The sequence below is a fragment of the Neovison vison genome, chromosome 2, assembly GCF_020171115.1.
Source record: "Neovison vison isolate M4711 chromosome 2, ASM_NN_V1, whole genome shotgun sequence".
NCBI classification, from domain to species: domain Eukaryota; kingdom Metazoa; phylum Chordata; class Mammalia; order Carnivora; family Mustelidae; genus Neogale; species Neogale vison.
This window is the reverse complement of record NC_058092.1, coordinates 22071703-22095398: the sequence shown is the minus strand read 5'-3', so window position 1 is coordinate 22095398 and position 23696 is coordinate 22071703.

Genomic DNA, 23696 nt, shown 5'->3' with positions numbered 1-23696 from the left:
TGGAGCCCCAGCACTGGCTCCAAGTGCCCCCTTCTTCCTTGCCTCCTTGGAGGGGGCTGTCCTGTGTTTACACACACAAGCAGGTCCAGGGAGGGGAGGCCACAGGCTGGAGGTCCTGCAGCTGCTTGGAGGAGGAGCTGGGACCAGGATCCCCTTCTCTGAGCCATGCTGCAGCCTTCGTCTTCCACCTGCCCCCAGCAAGGCCTCCGATGGCTGAACACGGTGATTTCAAGCACTTCCCCTGCCCTTCCACCTCCCTCCAGGACACTCTGCCTGCCTGTCCCCCAGTCTGCCTCCCAGACCGAACTGCTCAGCCCCAGGTCCCAGTTCCCCACTCTGAAGATTCCCCTAAGAGCTGTCACCACAACAAAACCCCTAGAGAGGAGTCTTAGCTCCTAGCCCAGTTCCTCCATTCGGTAACTTTCATTAATTCATTTGCATCATGCCAATCCACCCTCCCAAACTCCCGCCCTCCCATCGTTTGATGAGCAGCTACTCCAGACGCTGCTCAAAGCACGGGAGGGGACAGGCAGGGGACAGAAGACACCCAGTCCCTCCTCACAGCCCATGCAGTCATGGGAAGTGGTGACAGACACACCAACAACTGACCGGCTCCATGACAGGCCCGCTGGTGAGGAGCATGTAGGGAGGACTCTGACGGAGACAAGAAGAGCCCGGTGGACAGGACGGGGACATGAACAATGTGAGGGTCACTGTGTGACCGGAGGGGCCATGACCTCAGGGAGAGGTCAGGAGGGACCCAGGGAGGGCCGCTGAGCTGAGATGGGAAGTGGAGGAGGCAACGTGCCCAGGGGCCCAGGAGCAGGAGAAAGTGGTGTGATTGTCCGAGCCCCTGACTCTCCGAAGTGTTCCAGGTGTGACATAGGTCGGGAAGTCGCCTCTGCCATAGGGTTAGCCAAGCTCATGTGCACAAAGCTGACCCCAGGGTGGTCCGTAGTCCGTAGTCTGTTGGCACCAGGACAGGAAAGCTGTGACGTCCTCACCGCTGTCACCACACACTTTGTTTCCTTCCATCTGAACTCTCAGGCTTCCCAGCCACCTGCTGTTTCAAAGTCTCAGAAACCGGCAAGGAGGGGTGTTTGGGGTGAGCACTGCCTCCTCTGGACAGAGCTGCCCACCCCCTACCCAGGGCTGTAGGGGGAGCCTGAGTGCCCCGAGTTCCCACCCACAGGGGCGCTCCCAGGTGCACAGGGTCAACCCGTCCTGGTCCCTGTCCCCGCAGACCAGGGTGGCGGCTTGTGCTGACAGACCATCCTGTCAGAAATGTGGGGAGGGCCTAATTAATTATGATCATTGACACCTTCGCCAGATGCTACCATGGGACGTCTGATCTGATGGTAAAAGGCTCAGGTAATTCTGCTGGAATAGCACTTTCCAAGCAATATGCTTTTATCTGGCTGACTAGGAAGCTAGGTTTATTTTGGAGGACCAAAATAAACCTAGTGGTGCCAGCCAGTGCTTACTCACCTCCTAGCAGGGTCAGAGGGTGCCTGGGCATCAGTCTGTCTCGCTCTGGCACAGCGATGTCTGCTGGGGGAAGTACATTCTTCCTGGGACCTTGGCGCAGTTCAGCTCAGGAACTCTCTCATCTCCCCTCTGCTTTGTTTTCCTGTGGTCTGCAAAGTCACCTAACTGTGGGGGGACCTCACCAGCTTTCAGTCCCTTTCCTCCCGCCCTTGCCCCTCATCACATGGATCTGGGTCTGTTTTGTTCCTGATGTGCCCTGAGCTCCTGGAACAGTGTGTGGCACACCGTAGGTGCTCAATCAATGAACACGTCTTTGATAATGACAGAACAGGTGCCAAAGTCTTGCTAGGTAATTAATCAGAGTTACGTGCTGGCTCCATTCTAAGCACTTCCAAGGGACTGACCCCCTAATCCTCACAAAGCCCCCTGGGTAGGGTACTATGATCCACTTCCATTTTAAAGTGACTTAAGTCCCTTGACAAAAGCCACATGGCTGCAGTGTGGCAGAGCTGAACCTTGAACCTGGGTGTCCTCCAGGCGCCAGAGTCTGCCTCTGACCAGTGGAGCCCACAACTCAGACAGTGCTCTGATTCTCTACCGTTGTGAAATGAACCACTCTAAAACTTGGTGGCCGTAAAGAGCCCCCATTATATTTTGCTCATAATTTTTGGAGCTAGGATTTGGGCACCTGGAGGACAGTTTGTATCTGCTCCGCAGGTACAGGCCTTTGCAGGGTGGCCCACAAGACTCTCACAGCAATGGCACAATGGGGCCTCTTATTTGGGTCTTAGCGCTGGCTGTTGGCTGGTCCCTCAGTCCTTCCCCCACCACACCGGCCAGGGCTGTGACGTCTGTCACATGCAGCCACCGTGACTTCACTGGGCATCTCTGTCCCCATAATATCTTCGCTTCCTGGAGGCCAGTTGCACCTGTTCTACTGGCCTACCTACAACGACTGGAAGGCGGAGCTGCCAGTTGTGTAAGTCCCACTCTCAGAAAGCAGCACAGCATCCCTGCTGCCATCGTTTACTGGTCACAGCCAAAGACCACAGGGGGACAAACAACACAGGACTACAGCCATGGAAACATGCACCCTGAAGTCCATGTGAATTCTGAAAGACAGACAGAGGCAGGTCCCATGTGTCCCCAGAGCCTTGAACACCCATGCTGTCCCATCTGTCTTTCCAATAAAGCACTCTTCTCCCCACTCCGTGAGACTTCCACACCTTCACCGGTTACCTGCCTTGGCCCTTGGCTGCTCTGTGTCCTCCAATTCCAGCCCTAGGCCTGAGACAACCCCTAGGGGCCCCCAAAGTGTGGCTAACCACCTCCTGAATGGGGGAGGGCCTTGTTAACATGCCGACCCCCAGGACCCTCCCCAGACCCCAGAACTAGGACACTGGGGTGGGGGGCAGGGGATCTGTGTTCAACATCCCCCCCCCCCGGGCAAGTCTGGCACTCTCCAGCATCTAGGAATCACTGTCAGAGTTTATGCCTCCTTGCCCACCACCCCCAGACCCCCGCATCTGTGCCAGGACCAGGCTGACCTCTGCCCCACGCCACCACCACCACCCCCAGCAGCACTGGGCCCAAACCATCACCGCCCTTCCATGAGGTGTCAGGTGGGGCTCAGGGCAGAAGGATCTGTCTAGTCTCTGCCCTTGGCTCCAGCCGCATCACCCCGCCCCTCCCCCTAGGACCCCAACCCCCAGGCCCGAAGGCACAGATGGGTGCAGCCTCTGGGGGGCCCTGGCGGGGGAGGCCCTGCCAGCTCTCACACTGGCTCCTCAGGAGGGACTGAGGGGCCGGGCTTCGAGTCACCAGGCCAGGACCCTCAGTCCTGCAGTAGCAGGAAGGAATCCAGAAGCCCCCCATGTGTCTATAACTGAAATGACCCCGCAGTGAGTCACCTGCCCATCCACAGCCCCTCTCCATCCACACCAGGCCCCAGTCCAGCCACAGGACTGTACCCCCCAGCAGACCTGTGGGAGCTCCCACAATCAGAGCCCTCCCGGTGCCTCTCAGGCTCCAGGTGGGCAGCTCAGTGAGAGACAAATTCAACTGTCCTATTTGTCTCCAGACTGTCTGCTGTCAGGAGCCTGGGGTGTGATGGAAAGTTCTGGAACCCCTGAGTTTGAGATCCCTGAGAGCTGGCTTTGTGCCAGCACACAGACTTCCTCTGCCTCCCCTCACCCAAGCATCACAACAGCCCCCACCCATTGCTACCAGCCCATACCATGGATGAGGAAGCTGAAGCAGGAGAGATCCGCATCCTGGCACCCCACCAGCAGGCCGAAGCTCCGACCTCCCACCCCCCAGTGCCACCCCAGTGCCACCAGCTCTGCGGGCCTGGAGCCATCACCGAACCCGGGGCAATCACTTCAGGGATCTACCACCAGCACTCCTGGAACCAGAGGTCACGTCCAATGGCCCCACAGACACATCTATACCTGGGGTCCTGGCACCGGGTGAGCTCAGGTGAAAGTCATTTCCAACGGAGCCACTAACTGGGACCTACGGGCACCGGTCCGAACCCATAACTAACTCTAAGTTTGTGTCCAGCCCATGCTGTGCTCTGTGAATGCTGAGTGGCCTCTGGCCAAAAGCAATAAAATTCTGACCTAGAAACGTGAAAAGGACTTTGAAGTTATGAGCCCCAAGCCCTGGCCTGCGATCTGGCTGAGGACACGAAAGGAGAAAAGCAGAGCAGTCATTTCGCCTGTGTTCCTTCCTCCAGGCCTCCAGGAACCTCTGGGATGGAGAATAAAGGAGAGGGAGGTGCCCAGCACAGGGAGGGGCCCTGGCAGGGTCACCTTGCCCTTGAGGACTTCCAACCATCTCCAGCAGGGCAGCCCAGGGAGGAGGAGCAAAGGGGTGGCTGAGACCCTGCCAAGGTCACTGTATCTCCCTCTACACTTTTATAGAATTATCTAGCTTAGGCTCAAAGCTTAGATGGGGCCTCTTACTCCAGTCTGATATGAGTTTTGAGATCAGTTCACCTCTGGCTGACCATAGGAGGAAAGAATTTCAAGAAGGGAAGCAGAGTGCCATAGGGCTAAGCTTGCAATCTCTGACCTAACTTACCCACGCAGTGGTTTCTGGGACAAAGTGGAAAAGTAGAGGCAGGTCCCGTCTGCATGCACTCACAATGCTGAAGATGCTGGGGTTCAGATCCCGTGGCCAAGAAAGAATTCTGGAGATGTCTTCTTTGCAAAAACATGGTTTTTATTAAAGCATGGGGACAGAACCCTTGGGCAGAAAGGGCTTCACTTGTGTTGTGACGGTAACTGATTCTATACTTTCAAGTTGGGAGGGGGTTAGGGAGAGCACATGCCTCCTAGGTGTTTTGGAAGCAAGGTTTCCAGCCCCCTGAGGGGGCTAGCTGTTGTTAGACAAAGGTCATCCATAACTGTCTAGTCCAACCCTAGTCACGGGACCCTTCAGCTGCATATCGGTGGGCCCTATGCTTGGAGGATGATTGCCAGGATGTATCTTGGGGGGTAGATAAAGGATGTTTCCGAAGCAATTTTTATACATTAAAGATGACTTCCGGGATCCTGGGGGTCAAGATAATGTTAAGCTAAGGTTGCCTTCAGCCTTTAGTTAAGTATTAACTCAGAGGCAGTTGAGTTCCTACAAGAATGTCACTCCACCTGGTTGAAGGACTTGTCAGTGCCTGTAAGTAGTAAGGAAATTCAATTTTTTCTTTTGCTTTTGTTTCCCAAGTCACTGACCACATATCAGTGGCAAGAAGCACAGGAAAAAACCTGCATGGGCTCCGGCCTTACAGCACAGTGACCTTGGCCCCAGTAACCATGGCTCTGATAAATTAGATCAGCGCTCCTCCTCCTTTGTGGGTTGGGGGTGGCCAGGGAGGCAGAGGTGGGCAAGGCAGGAATGAAGGAGAAGGCCCGCTCCCCCTCCGTCAATCATACACTGTGGCCGATGCTGTCCACATCTCAGGCAGAGCCCCCCTCACCACTCCCCATCCCAGACCTTACCACTAGAACGTTCCAGCAAGTGCCCATGAGTCTCCATTTGATGCCTCCTCTCGGGCTGCATGCCAGGCAGACAGCCTTCCGCCAATGACAGGGAAGGACCCGGTAAGGACCTGGAGGACACCCCCCATGGCTCCCTGGCCCATTGGGGGATAGCTGGGAGGGGAGTTCTACAAAGTCTCCTAGCATTCCCCACTGGGAGTGAGCCCCAGTTGCCCTCAATGGTAAGTGTTCAAAAAATGGACTTTGGCGTGCTGACTTTGAACCCTACCTAGCGGTGTGGCCTTAGGTATGTCATCGCAAGTGCCAACTGCAATATCCTCCTCTGTGAGAATGCTCACCGCCCCGGCACGTTGCTGGGGAGATTTGTGATCACTGGTGCCAAATGCTTGGACCAGCTTCTGTGTGCAGCTGGTACTTCATCCAGCGTGTGTACCCTGGGTGGGGGGGGGGACATCCGTTCTTTGCCTCCCCAGTACCCATGTCCTCTTATTTCAACAACAGCCCTTGATTTGGGAAAGGATCAAAGAAGGATACCACCAGTTCTTCCACCCTTTGTCTGTGGTTCTGGGTGAGGCTTCCCCCCAGGCCCCAGCTAGCCAGGCCATGACATTAACCTGGCCATGGTTATTGGCTCAGGGATGGTCACATGGCCTAGAAAGAGCCAACAAGTTACAACAAAACAGTGGCCAGGAAAGCTGGGACAGAGGTGTGTGGTCTTTGCTTCCAGAATTGAACCTGAGGGGACAGAAACCTGCTGGTAACCTCCTGCCAGTACACAGTATCTGAGAATGGAGGCAATGGGACAGAACCAAGGCAAAGAGTGAGAGAGACTCAGAATCAGGGACATTGTCTTAGCTCCTTCCTGATTAAGCCATTCCTGAAGCCCTACTCTTCAACGTTTCACTCACCTATGTTAATACCTCCCCTTTGTGCTGAAGCCACTTGGATGTGGATTTTCTTCTTATCATCTGCAACCAGAAGTATTAACACAGACACTTATTATTACTAATATTGTGGTTGTTGCTATTATTTACCATCAGTCTTGTTTCCCGATCTGTGTGAACGGGCTGAGCCTGATGGATTCCTAGAGTCCAGCTCCAACACGCTGGGATTCTAAGGAACCTGAGGGCCTGACGAGGCTTGGAGCTCCCAGAGGCATGAATGGATTTTCCTTGCTCAGTCCACAGGGAGGACGGCAAGCAGTGGAAGGGATATTGATAAAAACAAGTCAATCACAGCTTTCACTTACTCTCCTGCTGGGGGATTTGGTTCAAGAAAAGTGGTGTCAGGGGAGGGAAGAAGAACACCTTGCTGGGTCCCAGGATTGCTAGAAAATAGGAGGAGGTCCTGGTGACAATGAAACCCACAGGCTCATGACCGTCTCCCCCAACTCTCGGGTTTGTAAAATGTATTCTTAACCATTTGAGCCTTCTCATTGCATCAGAGCCCAGGAGAAAAAGGCAGCTCAGAGACGTTAAGTGGCTTGCCCAAGGTTGTACATCCCTCAGAGAGCTAAGCCAGCACTTGCCACCTGCCCAGTCCTCAGTCTCCTCAGACGGCTCTTACAGCCTCCTGTCTCGGGTGTCCAAGGGCAGCTGAGCTGATGATGGACACTTCTGGCTGACCACACACGGCTGCTGGGTGGAAACTTCCTGCTATCAATTTGACCTCCCAGGGGCTTGTTAAGTGGGAAGAGGGCAGGAAGAGAGTAAGGGGGGGAGGTGTCTGTTGTGTGCAACAGCACTGTGGCGTTCTGAAGCTAAGAACTTAGGCACTGGAGCCCCAGAGATCCTGGCTCCACCACTCAGATCAGTGGGACCTGGGACCCGTGACTTAACCTCTCTGTACCTTATTCCCTCCCCTGTAAAATGGGCACTAATAACAGTCCCTACCTAACTAGTCGGTCACCTAGTATTTACAGAGCTTCTCAGGGGTGCCAGACCCACAGTGGGTGCTACGTAAGGGTCCAGGAGTAACCTATTTGTAGAGAGAACATGCCCCAGGATAGATAAGTCCCCTTGGGTCTCAGACGTCCTCTAAAACCTTGGCCCTGACTCTGAAGCCTTCACCTCCCCCCCCCACCCTCCCCTCTTGACTATTCTGCACAATCTAAATGGCAAACAGCCCTCTTTCCTCTTGGGCTTTGTGCCTGAGCTCATCTCAGCCCTCGGGTCTGGCCTCCTTTCTCACCAAGCCTCATCCTTTTGGTCCTCTAAACCCAGCCGCTGAGGCTGCCTCTTTCAGGAAACCCTCCCTGATTCACCCCTGAGCCTGCATTCCTTCCTTCAGCTTCTCTCCAGTGTTCTTCAAGCTGAAGGCCAAGCGTTCAGTCCTGCCTCCACCCCTACACACACACACACACACACACCCCGACTGGCTCCAGTCAAATCACTGCCTCTCCCTGGGACTCAGTTTCCTCATCTGACCAGTGATGATGATCATGCCTGCCTGATGCATTTTACAGGATTCGGATGAAGAACAAATGGACGAGCGGCTGGGTCAGAAAGTGCTCTGAAATGCCAGGAACCATGCGGGGGCTGTGGTTGCGGTAGAGCTCTTATGGGGCTGAGGGTCCTGGCCACAGGTCCTGGGAGCCGACAACTCCATGGTCAAGCCTGGGTAAGCTGCAGGCTGGTCTGGCGTGCATCTGGGCTCTGGTGCTGGGAGACTGGGTGAGTCACATCCTTTGCCTCTGGTTGGTTATTTCTCATCTCTGCAAGGGGGAAACCTTCTGCCCGCCTCCCAGGGGAGGCACAGCGGGTGGGGGGCAGGGAGGATGAGGGAAAGTCACAGACTGGGACAGGGAAGAGCCTGGGCGGAGCAAGTGTCTGAGGTCTCTGCAGCCAGTCTGATTGCACTATGGGAAGAGAAGCGGGGCCAGACAGGAAGGTTTAAGTCTGGTTACTCAAGGCGCTGGGGCCTGTGGCAAGAAACAGAGAGCCTGGGAAGGCAGCTTTCTGACACGTTCACCCCGTATTCCACCCTGTCTTCCCTCTCTGTCTAGGGTGGGGGAGGCAAAACTGAGGTTAGGGGCTAGTGCAATGCAAACTAGCCATCAACTAGCCATCCTACACCCTTGTCTCTGTGCAAAAGTGATGTGGCTGTTAAGAAGGTGATCCCAGGAATGCCGAGGGGAAATGTGTTTCTCCCCACATTCCCATTTCTCAGTGCAAGGCAGCCCCAACTTCCCTCTCTGCCATGGCCTGGGAGGGAAGAGGGGCCAGGAGCCGGGCTGCCTGGACTGAATGTACCAGGGAACACACGCATAGGGACGCGTTAGAACCAGCCTGGTGCCGCAGCACCTCAGCCTCTCCCCCCCATTTCCCTCAATGCCTCCAGCTTCTTCTCCAGCCTCCCACCTCCTTCCACCAGGTAGCCAGGGCAATGTCTGAAAAAGTAGATTAGATCACATCCCTCCAGGCTCAAAATCCTCCAGTGGCTTCTAGCAGCACTTGGGGGAAAACTTGCCATGACCTCCTGTCCACCCACAGTCTGGAATGCCTTTCCCCAGCTCTCCCTGCCCCCCCTCCCCGGCTTCCCCCATGTCTTTGATGTCTCCCCTGTACCAGATTCAGCCCCCACTATGCACCTATCATTCTCCATCCGGGCCCCTGGGATCTGGCTCCTCAGCTCCCTGGCACCCTGGGGGGACAGGGACTCTGTCTGTCTATCACTGAAACCCCAGTGCCCACCACAGGGCCTAGTAGGTGTTTGATAAAGTTTCATTTAATATGTAAGTGAAGAAATGAGTCAAGAGATTCATGTAATAGCACATTCCTGTTTTACAGAGCAAGTCTCACTGGGTCACGGTACTGGGACTCAAATTCTTGTCTCCCAGCCCAGCCTCTGACTTACAATTGCTCCTAATTTCACTAGGAACCCTGGGGACACGGTGGTGAGAAAGAGAGGGGCCAGAGGAGAAACACCAAATCCATTTATCTCTTCCTAGGTGAAGCTCTCCCCAGCCCAGCTCTCCCCAGCGTAAGAAGAGTTGGAGGACATCAGACAGGGGTGGGAGACAGGCTGAGGATCTTGGTCTTTGCTAAGTAAGTCCACAGCCTCTGGAGCCAGACTGACCATGTTCAAATTCTTCATCTTACAATTACAGGCTTTTTGACCTGGGGCAACTCACCCAACGTCTCTGATGGACAGAGAGCAAAAGGAGCCCAGGGAAGGCTTTCCGCAGGTAGGGGCTGGCTGGTACAGCTGGCTTACAAAGGAATGAACTGGAAGGAGACAAGTTGGACATAAGGAGCCCAGTTGCCATGTGTAATAATAGTCCGGACCCCAATGCACCTGTAGTGAATGACAGCTAAGCTGGAGTCTGTGAGTCCCATCCTTTTCCCACATCTGGGTGACAAAGAGGTGTTCAAGCAGCATGGCACCCTACCCCTATTCCTCCCCTCGAAAAAACATTTGCTACTCATCCCAGAGGTCCCATCACAGCTCTTCCTCCCTGCAACCCTCTGATGCCATCCTGTATTTTTTGCAAAGATAGTCCCCAAAACCCCACATTTGTCAAAATCCAGATTGGAGTCCATTGAGCAAGGCAATCTGAGATCTGACTGATACCACTGAAATAATTGAAAAGTAATGAATTTTAATTTTGTAAAAATGAATTTTAGTTTTGTAAAAAATGGCAAATGTATAGTGTAAAATATTCAAGCAATGCTGAATGTTACCAAGAAAAAGCTCAATATTTGCTGAATCTCATTCTAGGCACTTCTCCATGCACATATGCAGCATAGAAGGAAAGATGGATGAGGAAAAATGAAATTGTACATACTATTTTTAATTAAGAAGTACTGGAAGTAATTTTACTTAAATTTAACAGAAGGATTAAAAATTACAGTGAAATAAAATATTAACTTCAGATAAATGTTGCTTATACAAAAGATTTTTTTCCTTAAATATAGTTAAGAAGAAAACTTATAAAATATTAAGATGTTGTGGACATGCTTAAAAAAACTGTTTGTATTATTACACTTTAATTTTAGATTGAATGTATTGAATCCTTGGTAATAAGGTTAGGAAATTAGCACACTTACACTGTTCCTTAAAACATTATTATTACCTTGTCAGGATTCATAACATTTCACGCTGTTCTGGAAGCACAATTATCATGGCAACTTAGAGTGAGTTCTGCATTTAATGAGAACCCATTCTCACCCCTAGTCATTCCTTTCTTCCTTTTTTATCTTAACTTTTAACCCTACCTTTACATTTCCTTTTTTCTATTTTCATTTCAAATTTTTGTTAATAGAATTCTTTTTCCCCCAAAGACTCATGAATGTTGTTTCCTGAGCTCTGCACATTTGTGAATGTCTCTATTGCCTTTTCACTATAAAGACAACTTGGCTGGGTATAAAATTCAGGGTTGTACTTTCTTTCCCTTGGAACTTTGCAGACATTGTTCCACTGTCTTCAAGCATTACCATGAAAAATGAAGATATTTGTACCAGCCTGATTTTCTCCTATGTTCTGATTTCAACTTTTTTACCTGGACAACCAAATGAATCTTTCCTTTTTGAAGCCCAGTGATTTCATTCAGACTTGTCTCAGAGCTGATATTTCTTTGGCAATTTTTCCTTCAAGACTACGCGCACTTTAGATCTGGAAATTCATATTTTCATATCAAGGCTACTGTCTTAGTATGTCTTTGAATATTTTTATACCATTTGTCCCAAGCAAGGCTGTCTTGTTAGATAACATTTGTTTGTCTTTTATGCTTCTCATCATTCCAATCTTTGATCAAAAAAAGCTCTTCTTTTCTATGTAATGTTGTATCACTTTCTCTAGCTTATCCACAATGTTCCTTATTGTAGCTTTAGCCATACTCATTTTGTTTCTAATGTGGTTTTCATCTCTTCTGTTTTTTTCCTCTCTCTGTCTCTGTTTCATTCTTAAGAATAGCCAGCTTGATATTCATCTCATGATGGCATTTTATAATCACTTCTTTCATTCCTCTTATTTCTTATTTGAGTCTTTCTAAAGAGACACTGTGTCCTTTGAAATTAAAGAACAAAGTATTTTTCCCCATTTCTTTGGGCAATTCCTCTTGTGATATATTTTCTTTTTGTGTGTGTGTGTGTGTGTGTGTGTGTGTGATATATTTTCTCATCTGTCTTTGCTTATGTTTCCTTTCTCCTTTCTGGCAGCATCCATACACATTCCTGTGTTGGTTTCTTATTAGCTTGTTTCGGATGGGACCAGCTTTCTGTAGAAGTGTAGCATGGAAAGGAGTGGGAGGACAGCCTCAGGAAGACTACAGCTTCCCCTTGGGTTTGTCGTCTTAGACTCTCCCTTACAGAAGCCTGTGTCATGGGAACACAGCTTGGTGTTTGACACCCAGCAGTCAGCATGAACCCAACAAAGTCCCTGGGGCATCTCAGTACTCTAAGCTAAGGATTTCTGGATAAAGTTCTCAGGTCTGGAATACTTCCTCTGGGATGTGTCCCATAAAGCCTCAACTTTTCCAGTCCACAAAACATATGGGGAATATTTGTGTGGATTCTCAGTTTCTTCTGTGTGCTGGTCTAGATTTCACAGTTTGGGGGCAGAAATGCTTCAGGATTTGTGTTTCGGTGCTGTGACAATTTCTGATTTCAATAAAAATTCATGGAAAAAAATTTACCCTATCTACCATTTGTTGTCAATGACTTTCGTCAATTTCAAGAAAGAAACAAGATTCAAATGTCCTTAGGCTATCATTTCTACCTGAAAATTAAATATTTTTTCATCCTTTCTCTCTCAATTCTGACACCATCCCTAAGAGGTGAGCAATGCTGTGTCACTCTGGGCTGGATAGTGATGGCAGCAGGACTGATAGCTAAAGGACTGAGGGCTTGACTATAAAGCCAGCACTCTTGGTCATTTTACGTTAAGAGCAGGAGGTGCTCACAATCACCCTGCTCTGCGTCGGTGACAAATCCTGATATGTTTGTCAAAATTCTCTCATACTTTAGGTTTTGGTAGACTCAAGACCTACATAAATGAGTAGCACTCACTATGCTGCTCCCACACTCACCACTGGTGGCAGACATCACTAATCAAATAATCAGTATTCTTTATTGTTCCTCTGCATCTTTCAACACTACCTTATAAGCAGACATTATCAAATGAAATAAAACATAGTTGCCACTCCCATATTAGAAATTCTTCAGTCACATTAAACATTGACAGAAAAGTAATAAAGACCTGGGTTGAATATTAGCTCTGTGACCTAAGCAAGGTGACCTCAAGCAAGTCTTTACTTCTCTGAGTCACAGCTTTTTCAACTGCAATATCACATATTGTTATCACATATTATTATTGAAGTGGGGGCACCTGGGTGGCTCAGTCAGTTGAGCACCCAACTCTTGGTTTCTGCTCAAGTCATGATTTCATGGATTAAGGGATCGAGTCCCACATCAAGCTCCATGCTCAGTGTGGAGTCTGCTTGATATTCTCTCTCTCTGCTCCTCCCCAATAAAATAAATAAATCTTTTTAAAAATAGTTTAAGGGAATACATTAGCTATATTAGTCATGGCTACATTTGGAAAAAAAAAAAAACCTCCAAAACCTAGCAACTTAAAATAATACTCACTTATTTAGTTCATGAATCTGCAGCATGACTAGAGGATTCTTCAGGTCTGCACAGGCTTGGTGCATCTCACCTGGATTAACTCACCTGTCTGTGGTCAGCTGTCAAGTCAGCTGGAGTTGGCTAATCTTTGATGGCTTTACTCAATGAATGACAGTTATCTGGCTGTCACCTGGGGTGATGAGGGTGATTACACTATAGGGTCTCTCATCCTCCATCAGGCTAGCCCAGGCTTATTCCCATAGTGGTGATAGTATTCCAAGGGATCCCAATAGAAGAATGCAGGGTCTCTTGGGGCCCAGGCTCTGCATTGTCATACTATTATTTCCATCCTGTTCTACTGGACAAAGGAAGTCAAAAACCCAGCCCAGGTAAGGGAGGTAAGGGACAGGAAACAAATTTCACCACTTAATGAAAAGAGCTGCAAAGTCATATTGCAAAGGACTTGATTACCGGACGTGGGGAGGACTGTGGCCATTCTTGCCATGAGTCTATTGTGATGTTTTTACACACTAACAGCCACAGCTGATACCCAATAAGGAAAAAATTAAAAGTCACAAATTGCCTACTTTTTCTCTTGGGAATAGAGCTTATATAGTCAAGGTATGGCAAATAGATTACATCTCATTAATTAACTCCAGTATTGAATGAGATTGCAAGGCCCACCTTTTGTGGGAACAGTGATGAAACCAATCCAGTCTTCCATCAGTCTGTGACAGGGTGTGGCATGAAGTGTGCCACCAGGTGTGTGCTGGACAGTGAGACATGAACTTAGAGGAGTCAGGCCCTACTTCATCATGCCCTCCCCACTGTTTCTCATGGATCACACAGCAATGAAAAGAAGGATCTTCTTTTGACATTAGCACTTTTTGGTAAACCTATGATAGTATGGTTGTCCACATTTTTTTCACCAAAGCTTATAAGGACCAGGATTAATTCATGCAAGAGGAAGTCATTGGACATAGCACCAGAAAGCCTGGATTCTGATCCTAGGTTCCCGTGGAGTAGCTATGTGATGTCAGGCAAGTTTCTTCCTTCCTGGGGGTAGAAGGTAGTAGGGAAGGGATGGTGGAGGAGAAGGAATGTTTTCTGGCCTGGAAAATGGGGTTCACCCAGATGAACTCTGAAATGTATAGAATCAGTTTGTCAAAGAGAAGCTGTCACTGAATCACCACACATAGCCTTCACTCCTACCTTCACCTTCTTCCTGGTTTCCTAAACAAACCCCAGAAGGTCACTATCTGTCCCCATGAAATTAATGGGCATGGATCTGCCTCCTCATTTCATGCAAATCCCAGCCTACCTTATCATGAGGGGGGGGTTGTTCATCTGTACTTTTGGTGACACAATCCATCCCTGTCTCCAGCTGAGTCTTTAATCCCTGCAATTTCCATAGTGCTAGTAATTAGGGGAAAAAGTTTGAAACAAAAATTTTTCACCATCTATGAGATTACACACTTTAATGGAGTTTATTAAATTTATTTTGCAGTTACTGAGGAGATTAGATTAAGCTCACTTTGCAGCTCCAGAGGGCAAAACAAGGACCATTTGGAGAATCTTCTAGGAGGTAGACTGAAATTCAAAGAGAAGAAGCACTTTCTGATGTCAGAGCCAGTTGGCAGCAAGTGAGTCACCCCTGGAAGACAAGGGACCAAACCAGTAGGGTAGAGAACTTGGTATGGTCACTGAGGGGGATGGTGAAGAATAAGATCAGTGGGTCATATCTGGGTCTATTTCCCAACTTGCACCTCTCAAGGGTTTGAACCAAAGTTACTTTTCTAAGCTCCTGGCTCCCCAGTTTCCTCCTATGAGCTGGTGACAGCAGTCCCCAGCACAGAGCAATGCTTGGCATGCGGGCATTCTCTGATTTCGTTATTTAGAGTTGGAAGGGATCTTCTTTCCACTCCAGGTTTCCCCATTAACAGTTGTGGAAATGGAAGCAGAGAGAGGTTAGGTAAATTATCAAAGGTCATATAGACAATAAGTGGTGGAACAGGGATTTGAACCAGGGCACTCAGGTTCTGGAAACTTAAGTGTCCTTAGCCACTAGACTGTTCTTCAGCAACAGAGGGGTGAGTCACTTGACTCTTGAAAGAGTCCTCTACTGACTAGCCTGGAGGTTAATTTGGAAACACAAAATATGAGTCCTGTGATAGATTTAGAAACACATGACCAACATCTTATGAAGAATGACCCAATGACACGTCACATTTACTGGCTTGGGGCTAGCTGTGGAGCATTTGCTTGGCACCATCTCTGGACTCACATCAATGTATCAAATTTCCATACTGGCCTTAGATCAAACTACTGGGGAAAATGGCATGGGAATTCCCCCAAGCCAGTGGTTAGTGACAGGTATGTCACCGGGAGCAAATGTGCTCCTTGGGACCACTGTTGACAAAGACTTGGATTTAGGGCAAACACCAGAAAGGCCTATGTTATAGGGAACTGACATCAGGAGACTGAGTAGTGTGACCAGAAGCAGCAGGGACTCTCAGAAGCGAGGACACATGAAACTGAGCCAGGCAAGAAGAAAGATAACAGAGACCTTCCTTGGAGGAAAATCTCGATAAAGTATTTTCACTGGTTGCTTAGGGAGGGAACATCAGAAATTCAGAGACTTTGTTCAGTCATTCATCAGCGAGTTCTTTAGTAGCATCTACATCTGCCTTATGTGCTGGTACCACTGGGATGAACACGACAAGACCTTGCCCATGGGGCTTACATTGTCCAGACCTTCCATCCCTCACAATAATGAATGCTGACCACTGCCATAGACACACTCCAAAATCTCAATGGCTTAAGACAGTAAAAACGTCATTCTTATTCACATCACAGTCTGACGTGGGTCTTTTGCACTTCTCCATCTTATATATACACTGTCTGAAACAGGTGGACCCTGAGATTTCCTGAGTGGGAAGAGAGAGATGGAGGAGTCACATTAGCTCTTTGTCCCTCAGTGACACCTGTTACTTCTGCTTGCAGACCACTGGTCAGAATAAGTCACGTGGTGTGACCTCAACCACATGGGAGGCTGGGAAATGTAGGGCACATGGGCTATTAGGTGAATAAAGTCTTGGCCATGGGCTCCACTGAGATCATTCAAGTTACATTTAGTCTTAAATTACCTGTACAATTATTGTCAACAGCTCTTTTCTCAGAGGTTGATAAGAAGGAATGTTCTCAAGGAAATATCCAGTCAACATCCTAAAGCCATAAGTGTAGAAGCTCCTAAAGGCAATTTCACACACAGTCCAGTGGATGGGGACAGACCCACAGAACCATTCAAATGCCAAACCAGAAAAACAGCCCCTTAGAGAATTTCCCCTTGGCAAGGCTTAGTGTGTCCTCTGGCTGACAAGAAACTTGAATGCCACCTTTCTTTGGGATGTGACAGGAAGGGGAAGAGAAACAAGATTGAGGTGAAGGCTAAAGTCCCCAAGAAGAGCCTCACTAGTGGAAAGGATTGAGGGGCCGGCTCTGAGTGGGGTGTTCGATGACAGTGACCAAAGCGCTAGACTCGGAGCCCGATTCAAATGTGACAGCAGACAAACCAGGAGACATGGTCCATTCATTATGTCCCTTGATGTGAGGAGTGTTAATGTTTCTGAATGACCAGGACCACTTTCCCAGGATGCTTCTGGAGCCAGGAAAGCGAAAGGCACAGAGTCATGGGTGGCCTGTCTGGGCTGCCTCATCTCAATGATGGCCTCCAACTGTGCAGTGTTCTCACATTCATTACATCAAGAATCTATGTTGAGAACAAGAGTTGGCGGTGGTGGGGTGAGGGGTAGGGTTAGTCCTTGTTATCCACACATATCAGAAGCAAAAACTGAGCCACAGAAATGGCAGTGCCGAGTCTCAAACCACGCAGCTGGTGTGTGAAGGAATGGGCTGAGGAAATGTGTTCTGTGGTCCTCCGCATTGCCATATTCCTCTCCAAGAACCAGAGAAGTGACCAGGCCTGAATTCAAACAGCAACAGCTATTTGGAGGTTGATACAGAGAAGAAGGTCTGAGCCCTCAAGTTATCAAACACAAACCCAGCATAGACACTTCTCCAGAGTACAAGGCCAGGCCAGGCCCACTGCTCATAGCCCTCTAGTGCCTGTCTCCCAGGCTGGTGGCCTGTGGGACCAGGCCATTCTGAACACACTCATTAACAAAGATCTAAAGAGAAAGCGTGCACAGACAAGCCTTGGGACACTGCTAAATGGCTTTAGGGACAATATTGCAGACAATAACCCAAGAAAACACAGGGAGTGGTCTAGGTAGGACAGCAGACTCAGCGAATGTTCACCAGGACTCATCAGAATAGCCAGAGCAATTGATAAAATCCAGAAACTTATCTTTATTTGTTGGTATAGTATGCCAACCTGAGCTCCAAGTGTTCCCATACTGTGCCAGTTCCTCTCCCAGTACCCTCCCACTTCCTTACTGACCAGCCCAGCAGGGCCTCTGGGGCTCTGGCCATCTCTAACCTGAATGGTCAGCACCCTTGGTGTACTGGTTGGTAAATATTTTCAGTCCTACCCTTGCTCAAAAGACTATTTTTGCCTGTTTGAAACCCACTAGAAACTCACTAGAATACCATCTCTTCCATTTTTCTTTGAGAACCCATCACCTCCTCCTCCTAGGTCCTCAGTGCTTTGGGTTCCAGAAGATGGACTCATAACGTTGGCCTGGCTGATTAGTAATTGGAAATGTTGAACATAATGTCTGGTCATAGTAACTGGCTAAAGGATGGGCACATGACTCAGAAATGACCAATGAAACTCTATCCTGAGACTTTTTCTGGAGTTGCTGGACTAGTGAAGCTGTTCCATCCGCTGGAACTTCTAGGGGCCTCCAAGAAGAAAGAAGCTATGAGGTAGAGAAGTGAGGAGAAAAACAAAAGCCATATTAGAGGGAGAGATGGATTCCTGGAGATCTCATCTGATCACCTGGATCCAGCCATACCTGAAATTCTCCCAGACTTTTCATAAAAAACCTAAATTCCCTCTTTTGCATTCCTTTCCCTTATAATAAAAATTGTCCTGACTAACATAATTATTATCCCCATGAAATATTATTCCCATAAATTAACTTATCTAGTCACACACCTGGTCAAGCACAGGGATTCAAGCCTAAATCCAGTTGTCTCTAACAGTAAAGATCTTTCCTCAAAGCGTTAAGACTGGAAACCAAGGGAAGCAAAGTAACAAGCCCTGCTCAGGATGCAATTTGCAGAGTCTGAAACCACTCAGCAAGGCAATCTAATTTGAGGTGGTCCAAATTGCAGACAATCTCCACAATTTCCTGGAATTCTCGCCGCTTACCTCCTAGGGCCAGGCTATTCACGGACCATGACAGTTCTGTTATCAGGCTTGGCAGGACACAAGCTGTTGCTGTGACTGCCAGTCCAAAAAGGTAGTGAGGTGCAGTAGAAGGTAATTTTCCTTCCTCTCACTTGCTGGGGAGCAGCTCCCCAGCAGCCGTTAAGATAGTCTGGTGGGGGGGGGCGAGAGTCTCCAGGAGGCCAAGAGTTCAAATGAACCTTGACAGGTAATCATTCCCCAGAGTAGCAAGTGAATTGTGATTAGCACTCCTGACAAGAGAAAAAAGTGGCCTTGTCTCCACCAACTCCCTAGGACTCCAGCCCAGAAGTTGTTCAAACCAGTGCAGCTTGAAGCCTCCAGGTGCTCTGGGATCCTCTTTCTGTTATAGTTCAATATCCACAACCAAAAAAGCCCTTCTAGATTGTTCTCTCCTTGTGTATTGGGGCCTAAAAGTCAAATGAAACACAGACCATGATCCCTGAATGGTCCCATCATCTGCCTCTCCTTCTATACAGTGATGCCCTTGAAGATGGGAAAGGTCCCATGCCACTGTTGGCTCATCAAGCCCTGGCAGAGCGCCAGCACTTTAGATGGTTACGTTATCTATTTGTTGAATGGTCGAAGAAATGAAAACCTAACTGAACCAAACCGAGCTTCACAGGTGGGGGAACAGAGAACCCATAGTTCATTTGTGGTCTGGACTTTGGAGCAACCACCATCAGCTAGGAAACAAGTGGGTTGGGTCACCCTATGACCCACTTTGCCCAGGACAGTATGGTTTATGCCCATTTCTTGGTAACATCACTAATAGTGCTTCCTCTCACTCTCAGAAGTGTCCCCATTTGGATGATTTTTCAGGGTTACCAGGGGGTTGGTCTCTGGAGAGAAGGTGGAACCATTATCAACTAGTAACCAACAAACATCGATGGGGTTCACCTTCATTCAGTTAGTCCTCACAACCAGCCTCCATTCTCTGTGGCTCTCCCCACAATGTGAGTTTTCAGATGTTAATAGAGGCTCCATGATGAAGATGTCCTATGACCACATAATTTTTGGAAAGCCTGAGTTAAACGACAATAAACTGGTTTCCTCACCACAGCATTTGTCATGCCCTTGCTACACTAATAAGAGCAGCAGCAAGAAAGAAAAGTATTTCCCAACACCAGGACTCTAGAAAGGAACTGGGGTGGGATAAGTCTTTTTACTTTTCCCCTCTAGTTTATTCCTTTACCCAGACATGTTACTGTGCTTCAGATTGCTATTGAGTTAACAGGAAGGAAAAACACACACACAAGTATTTTATGATGCTAAAGAGAAGCTCAGAATGATGCGTTTTGCTCAGTCAAGCAAGGCAAGGGGGTTTTGTTATGCAAACATGAGCTCTAAGCTTAGTGTGCAGTGAAATGGAGAGGAGAATGGACATAGGAAGGATATGGATAAAATTTAGCAGGAGAAGGAAACAAAGAGAAGCAGCAATCAGGAGACCCTAAGCCCTGGGGAATTTGTGGACCTCTTAGGGATTCCTCTGGGCTTTGCGCAAGGCATGGGATGGGGCTCCATCCAGTTTACAAGACACTAAATGAGAGGGTGACACCAGTTATCTGGAGGACTTGGGCCAATCCAGCTGGTGCTGTATGAGGTGTGGGTGTTGTGTGATTCTGAGTCTGCAGTGCTACAATGGTAGGTTGGATTTTGGTTCCCAATTCTTCACTCCCTTCTGCCTCTGCCATGTGGCCTTGCAGTGCAGTGGAGCAGAGAGAATGTGTTTGCCAGCTTCACTGGTCTTGGGCTTGCTCATATGACTTGCTTTGGCCAATGGAACCAGGGTGGAAGTGAGAGTGGCAGCTCCAAACTGAAACCTAAAGAAGTAAGGGGGATCCTTCAGAGTCAGAGTGTATGGGAGAAAAGCAGAGGGAGAGGGGAGCTTGAGCCATTCAACAAAGCTATGTATGAAGTCCTGGACCTATCCCCAAGCTGTGTATATAGGACACTGACCCAAAACAACACACTAAAGGCTTTTAGAACTGCATAACAGTGGTGTATATCCTCTGGGATACACACACGTGGGGAATATTCTAATAGGACTGCAAAGTCTTTGAAAATTTAACTGAAACTGAAATCACAATCCACAGAAGATGGATGAACACTTGTGGCCCAGACCTTACCAAGCTGACTGTTTACTTGAAGGGGAAAAAAAAAATTTCTGAAAGAACCCGAAGTTTCAAAACATCCGGGATATAATCCAAAATTACTCAATATACAAAGAGTCGGGAAAATCTCAACAACTTGCAAGAGAAGAGATTATCAGTAGATGACAATTCCAAGATGACAGATATGTTGAAATTATCAAAGATTTTTAAAGCAGCTATGGTAACAATGTCCCATGAAATAAGGGAAAATCATCTTAAAACAAATGGAAAGACAGTGGGGCACCTGGGTGGCTCAGTCAGTTAAGGGTCTGCCTTCTGCTCATGTCATAATTCTGAGGTCCTGGGATTGAGCCCCGCATTGGGCTCCCTACTCTGCGGGGAGTCTGCCTCTCCCTCTCCTTCTGCCTGCTGCTCCCCCTGCTTGTGCTCTCTGTCTGTGTCAATAAATAAAATGTGTTTTAAAAATGGAAAAACCAAAATTCTCAGCAGAGAAATAGAAGCTATAAAAAAGAACCAAATTATATTGGCCTTAAAAAGGAAGAAAATTCTGACATATCTATAGTATGGGTGAACCTTAAGGACTTAGGCTAAATGAGATAAAACAATCACAAAGAGACAAATACTATCAATCCACTTACAGGAGGTACTTAGAGTAGTCGATATCATAGAGATAGAAAGTAAAATGCTAGTTGCCAGGGCCAGGAAGAGGTAGAAATGAGCATTATTATGTAATGTACAGAGTTTTACTAGATGAAAACCATTAGAGATGAGTGGTTGGGGTAGTTCCACAACATTGTAAATATATTTAATTCCACTAATGTACATTTTTAAATTGTTAAGAGGGTAAATACTACGTTATGTATACTATACAATAAGAAAAATGGGGATAAACATAACCAAAGGGGGGGGCGCCTGGGTGGCTCAGTGGGTTAAGCCGCTGCCTTCGGCTCAAGTCATGATCTCAGAGACCTGGGATCGAGTCCCGCAACGGGCTCTCTGCTCTGCGAGGAGCCTGCTTCCTCCTCTCTCTCTTTGCCTGCCTCTCTGCCTGCTTGTGATCTCTCTCTGTCAAATAAATAAATAAAATCTTTAAAAAAAAAAAAATAACCAAAGGGGAATTTTAGGAGAAAGGGGACAGGACACAAATTACTGACAATAAATGAAAGCAGGGGCTTCACTATTGGAATAAACAAATACTACAAACAACTCTATGCCCATAGATGAAATGGACCAATTTCTGAAAAGATACAAATTAAGAAAGCTGACTCAAGAGGAAATCAACAACCTGAGTAGCCCTATATCAATTAAGAAATGAAATTTGTAGTCAGAAAACCTTCCAAAAAGGAAAATTCCAGGCACAGATGGTTTCACTAGCAAAACCTACCAACGTTTAAGGGACATAATAATACCACTTCTATACAATCTTTTCCACAACATAGAATAAGACAGAAAGCTTCCCAACATACTTTATGAGGTTGGCATTGACACGATAACAGAACCAGATAAAGACCATATAAGGAAGCAGAAGTTTAATATTCCTTGTGAATATAGATGTAAAAATCCTGCACAACTCAAACCCAAACATATATAATAAAAATAGTACATCATGTCCCTTTTTTTTAATTCCAGGCATGCAAGACTGACTGAAATTTGAGGATCAATCAATGTAATGTACTATATCAACAGACTGAAGAAAGAAAAACAATATGATCATATCAATCAATACAGAAAAGACATTTCATAAAATTCAGTATCTGCTCATGTTTAAAAAGAAAAACTGTTGACAAACTAGGAATAAAAAGGAACTTCCCTAACCTGGTAAAAGGACATCTACAAAAAATGTACAAACTAACATCATACTTGATGGTCAAACACTGAAGGCATTTCTCCTGACTTTGGTCAGGAGACTTTGGTCTTATTCAGTAGCATACCAAAAGCCCTAGCCAGAGCAGTAAGAAAAATGAAAGACATATAAATTGCATAATTTCACTAGGTATTCATATATCAAAACATCAGGCAGTACATTTAAATTTACAAAATTTCTGTTTGCCAATTATACCTTAATAAAGCATTAAAAAGGAAATAGAATTATCCTATCACAGGTAACATTATCTATGTAGAAAAATCCCAAAGAACCTATAAAACCTGGCTCCCAAAACTAACAAGTTCTGTGAAAATCATAGGATTAAAGTCAACATATACAAATCTCTACAAATTACCATGAACAGCTAGAAATCAAAATTTTAAAACCAGTAAATAGTAAGATTCGCAATAGCTCAAAAAATTTAAAAATACTTAAGTATAAATATAACAGAGTAGATACAGGATCTACAAGTTGAAAACTACCCCCTTCAAAAAAAAAGAACAATGAAAGAAATCAAAGAAGACTTAACTAAATGGAGAGACATATTATACTCATGAATGGGAAGGCACTCTAATGTTAACATGTCGATTCTCCCCAAATTAATCTATAGATTTAACACAACTACAATCAGAATTGTAACAAAATATTTTGTTATATATAGACAAGTCAATTCTCAAATTTACATGAAGAGACAAAGGCACTGGAGTAGTCAAAACAATTTTATAAAATAAGAACAAAATTCTTAAGGATCCAACCTTGCTGATTTTAAGACTTACTATAAAAATACAATAATCAATCCTGTGCTCTTGGTGAGAGGATAAGCATCAGATCAATGGAACAGAATAGAGTCCAAAGATACACCCACACAAATATGGTCAATTGATTTTTTTGACAAAAGTGCAAAAGTGCAAAACTGCAAAAGCAATTCAGTGGATAAAGGATCTTTTTTTTTAATAAATGATGCTGGAACAATTGGCCATCGTGTGCAGGAAAAAAAAAAAACCTTTAAAAGTTATCTCACACTTTACATAAAAATTAACTCAAAATGCATCATAGACTTACATGTGAAATGTAAACCTATAAACTTTAGAAAACATAAGAGAAAATCTTTGTGAACTTGAATTAGGCAGAGTTCTTAGATGTAACATCAAAAGCACAGTCCATCAAAGAAAAAGCTGATAAACTGGACATCATCGGATGAAAAACTTTCGCTCCACGAAAGACATGGGCCAGAGAACTCGTCATCAGAACAGATGAAGAACTCTCCAAAGACAACAATGTGAAAACAAACAA